Genomic DNA, 5776 nt, shown 5'->3' with positions numbered 1-5776 from the left:
TCAGGTTAAATAAAAGTTACTCTGCCAGCATTCTTGGAAAACTGTTAACATGCCATGATGTTGTTATTGTTAGGTGTCTTGAGTTAGTTTCGGCTTATATTGGCTCTATGCACATCAGAACTAAACACTGCACCAGTCCTACTCCATCCTAACAATTGCTATATTTGAATTTATTGTTACTGCCACTGTGTAAATCTGTCTTGTTGGGAATCTTCCTCTGTTTTTGTTGACCTGCCACTTTTCCAAGCATGATGTACTTCTCCAGAGCTGGTTCCTCTTCATAATATGTCCAAAGTACAATAGATGAATTACGTCTTACCATTCTCGCTTATAAAGGAACATTCTGGCTGTACTTCTTCTAAGATAGATTTGTTTGTTCTTCTGACAGTCTATGGTACTTTCAATATCCTTCATCAACACCAAATTCAAATCCATTGATTCTTCTGTGTTTTCCTTATTAATTGTCCAGCTTTCATATGAGGCTATTGAAAGCACCATGGCTTGGGCCAGGTGCACCTTAGTCATCTAACAGACATCTTTGTACTTGAACACTTTAAAGACATCTTTTACAGCAGAGGAGTCTACTGCAATATGTCATTTGATTTCTTGACTACTTGTGCCATGATCATGTATTGTTGATTCAAACAAACTGAATTACTTGATAATGTCAGTCTTTTCTTCATTCATCATGATGGTGTGAGGATTTTCATTTCCTCTTTTAAACTTTTTATTGTGAACTGAGTGAAGTTGTACAGACAAGAGCATCAGGTTTGCATTCAATAAATCATACCTTTTGCTTTTTCTTAGTGACTGCAAACTCCTCCAGGCTACAACTGTTGTCTTACTTCCTCTTTTTTTCCATTCCACCTTCCTTCCCATCTCTTCTCAACTTTGTCCTTCATTGAGAATGTTGCCCTTTTGGTCTTAAATGATTGACCATTCCATGAAGAGCATACATTACTACCATTATTGTCTTCCCACTAATTACCTATCTGGAAGTCCTGATGTGGCTCTTTGGGTTAACACACTGGACTGTAAGGTCAGTTTGAACTGCAAGGTCAGTGATTCAATCTCATTAGTCAATCTTCAGAAACCCTACACAGGATTGTTATGAGTTGGAACCAACTTGATGGCATACTTAACAACAATTCCTTATCTACTGCTAGGCTATGAATTGGGCCTTGAAGTGAGTTCTGTTTAAGATCTGAAAGGTGATCGAGGGCCATAGTCTTACATTCTTCCAATCTCTCTCTGATCATTAAGGCAGGTTTTTCTGTGTGTTTTCTTCTTCTTTTTTTAAGTTTTTATTGTGAATTGAGTGATAGTTTACATGGGGGAACATCAGTTTTACACTCATCCTAATGTATTTGTTTCATTGCAATGATTACAGTCATATTCATTTCATTGCAATGATTACAATCCCCCCACCACCACCACCCACATGTATCCCTTCTCCCTCCATGATTCTAGACTCCTCAACTGCTCTGCCTCTCCATGTCATCATTTCTGCCTCCATCTCTGGCATCGCAGCTTCTCCGTTTTTGGTCCCACATTCTTCTCCCTTAATGATCCCAGTGTTCTTTGCTCTGGGACTATAAGTTCACAGGTCTTTGTTTTTCAATTTTAGATTTGTTCCACATTTTGTCCCACTTTATGTGGGACCTTCTAATGTGATTGCTTTCAGAGCAGTTGGTAGTGGTAGTCAGACATCATACCAACTGATATCAGAGTGATAGAGACTGATGTTCATGCATTCCATTGGTCCACTGTACTAGTTAATACCAAGCATCTTCAATTTTCACCTTTCTTTCTTCTGCAAAAAGAGAGACCAATAGTTGATCTTTAGATAACTGATCATGAACTTTGAAGATACCAGATGCTACTCATCAAAGTAGGTTGTAGAACATTGTTTTTGTGGACTATGTTATGCCAATTAACCATAATGTCCACTGAGACTATGATCCTGAGTCCACCCCCCTAGGCCTAGCTAATCATTGTTTTAAGATGTTTGATAATATCTAAGAAGTTTTCATTATTTTGCCTCCCTTTTGCTCCACCACACTCTTAAGTGTGTTTGCAAAAAAGTAAATACCAATGTACAAATATCCTTTTTCAAGCACTTATGTATCTGATCAGAACCAACTCCACGGCACATAACCAACCAACCAACCAACCAATTTATCTGTGCATATACTTCCACTCTTTCTCCCATACCCATTCAGCCTGGGTATCTGTTCCAAGACACTGTTGGGCTAAGGTGTCTGTGCAACCACTTTAACCCTTGCATATCTCTTTGTGTCTTCACTTGTCTTCATCATTCTTCTGCCAACCTCCCCCTCTTTGTGTTTTGCCCTCCCCAATCACTAAGTTAACATGTTTCTACTTCTAATTAGTGAATTACTCTCCCTTACCTCCCATCCCTGGTAACTGTCAAAGTGTTTCTTTAAACATGAAAACTATTTTTTTTTTTTTTTTGAGTTTTTACAATAGTGGTCTTGTTGCCATATCAAAAAGAGGGTTTTCCACCTGTCACCGTAGTCTATCACAGAGATGGAGAGAGATCCAATCCAAGCTTTATTAACAGACAGCTAGTGTTCTGGAGGTCAGGGAGAATGATGTCTCAAAACTGTCCTGTCCCCAAAACAGGCACATTATGTATCATAAGTTACATTTGGATGTACACTTAATCTATTTTAACATCAAGATTGCATTTTTTGAAAAAAGAAACCATAAGTCAACAAACTTCCTCAAACATTTTACATTTTTGAGGGTCTCAGCTGCTTAGTTCCTGAATTAACTATCTGGGTGGGCTTAAGCATGTCCTACCTGTTCTTCTTGTCCTGTTCTCCTTCTAGGACCATAAGGCCATCTTGGCTAATTTTTTAAAGTAACTTCCTCATTTGACCATTCTCATTTGAGACTCCACTTTGTTTAGATTGGTAGTTCCCTGTGCTCAGTCTCATAAAATATTTTGTGATGGACTAATTTCACACAACATAATGTCCTCCAGATTCTTCCAAGTGATGAGGTATTTCACATACTAATTGTTATTCTTCAGCATTGCATAATATTCCATTGTGTGTATATTCCAAAATATGTTTATCCATTCTTCCATTGATGGACATTTAGACTCCTTCCATCTTTTTGCTATTGTGAATAATGCTGTGATGAATATGAGTGTGCATTTATCTACTCATGTCATACCTCTTATGTTTTATGGATATAAAAAAAAATAGAGGGATTTCTGGGTCATACGATATTTCTATCCAACTTTTTGAGGAAGCATCAAACCATTTTTGATAGTGGGTGAACCATTTAACAATCACACCAGCAATAAAGGAGAGTCCCAGTTTCTCCTCACCCTCTCCAGCATTTGCTTTTTGTTTGAACTTTGCTGTTAATGCTGAGGTGAGATAACATCTCATCGTTATTTTGATTTTCATCTTGGAGTCCTGGTGTGGCACTGTAGGATAAGCACTGGACTGCTAACCACAAGGTTGTTGGTTCAAACCCATCATCTTCTCCTTGTAAACCCCTCTGCAGAGTCACTATGAGTCAGATTTACTAGATGACATTTGACAACAACAAAACTAATGAACACAGTCATTTCATTATAGGTTTGTTGGCTATCTGAATGTCTTCTTGAAGGATTTTCATTCTCTTTACATTGAGTTGCAAGACTACCGAAGACTGTAGTCTTTGATCTTAATGAATTTCAAGTCATCTTCACTTTCAGTAAGCAAGGTGAGTCATTAGCATATTGTAGGTTGTTAATGACTCTTCCTCCATTCTATGCGCTTCTTCATATAATGCAGCTTCTCAGATTATTTACTCTCCATCCACACTGAATACTTATGGTGAAAAGATACAACTCTGGTACACACATTTCCTGATTTTAAACTGGTCAGTATCTGCTTGTTCTGTTTGAACTGATGACTCTTGGTCTAGGTACAGATTACTCATGAACACAATTAAGTGTTCTGGAATACCCATTCTTTGCAACTATATCCATAATTTGTTATGATCCACACAGTTGAATGCTGTTACATCGTCAACAAAGCACATGTAAACTTCTTTCTGGTATTCTCTGTTTTTAGCTAAGATACATCTGACATTAACAGTGATATCCCTTATTACACATCCTCTTCTGAATCTGACTTGAATTTCTGACAGCTCTCTGATGCTACACTACTGTAATCATTTTTAAATTATCTTCATTAAAATTTTACTTGCATGTTAATTAAAGGTATTGTTTGATGATTTCTACCTTTCTTTGGAATGAGCACTCATATGGATTTCTTCCAAACATTTAGCCAAGTAGCTGTCATCCAAATTTCTTGCCTCCAGTGCTGTATCCATTTCAATTTGTACTCGGTCAACTCCTGGAACCTTAGTTTTTCTTCAAAGCCTTAAGTTCTTATTGGACTTCTTCCTTCAATGCCAATTGGGTTTTGATAGTATAGTACATCTTAGAATAATTGAACATTAACAGATTCTTTTTGTTACAATCACTGTGTAATCTTTCCATCTTCTTTTGATGTTTCCACAGTCATTCAATATTTTGCCCAGAGAATCCTTCAATATTGGAATTCAAGGCTTGAGTTTTTTCTTCAGTTTGAGAAATGCTAAGTTTGTTGTTCCTTTTTGATTTTGTAACTCCAGGTTTCATTATAATATTTGACTTTGTCTTCTTTCTAGCTGCACTTTGGAGTTTTTCTGTTCATCTCATTTACCTCCTCATTTCTTTCAATTGATTTAGCTTCTCTGAGTTCATGTGGAAGTTTCAGAGAATCTTCTGACATCCACTTTAGTCTTTTCTTTTTTCCCTTTCTTTTAGATGACCTATTGCCTTCTTCATATATGATGTTCTTGATGTCACTCCACAACTTGTCTGATCTTCAGCCTAATTCATCAAATTGTTCTTGAGATGGTCTCTAAATTCAAGTGACATGCATTGTTTAGGTCATATTTTAACTATTGTTGTTGTTAAATGCTATCAAGTCTATTCTGACTCATATCAACCCTGTATAGGACTTCTAAGGCTTTGAATCTTTGCAGGAGCAAAAATCTTCATCTTTCTCTATCATAAAGGTTAGTGGACTTAAATTGCTTACCTTGTGGTTCATTGTTGTTGTTGTTGTTGTTAAGTGATGTTAAGTCAGTTCTGACCCATAACAACCCTGTATAGGGTTTCCGAGGAGCAGCTGGTGAGTTTGAACTGCCAGCAATTGTGGTTCAAACTGACTTTATAGTCCAGCACATTAACCCACAGTGTCACACCAGTGCTTGTTCTATAGAGCCACTGTACTCCTTCAATCTTATAGAACTGTTTTAAATTTCTTCAGTTTCAGCTTTAATTTACATATGAGCAATTGATGGTCTTTCCCATATTTGCCCTTGGCTATGATGTTCTTGGATGTTGGTAAGTGCTGTCGGGTCAATTCTGACTCAAAACAACTCTGTATAGGGTGTTCAAGGAATATCTAATTGGTTTAAACTGCTAATCTTGTGGCTGGTAGTCAAATGCTTATCCTACAACACCACATCAGCATAAAGGCACAAATGACAAATTATCTATGTTACTAGAATGCTTCTTTTCCCCTACCATCCTGCAATTTATCAGCAACAAAAGAAATATGGGAACATAATTCAAATTTGAACAAGTAGATGAAACTGGGAAATAGAAAAAAAAAAAAAAATTATCGTAAGTAGAAAAATTAACTGACCCCAAAAGTTTCACAGGTGATATTTTTTAGGAAGAGAAGAAAGTTAAGCC

Source organism: Chrysochloris asiatica, unplaced genomic scaffold (assembly GCF_000296735.1).
Source record: "Chrysochloris asiatica unplaced genomic scaffold, ChrAsi1.0 scaffold00012, whole genome shotgun sequence".
NCBI lineage: Eukaryota > Metazoa > Chordata > Mammalia > Afrosoricida > Chrysochloridae > Chrysochloris > Chrysochloris asiatica.
Note: the sequence above shows the minus strand (reverse complement) of the source record.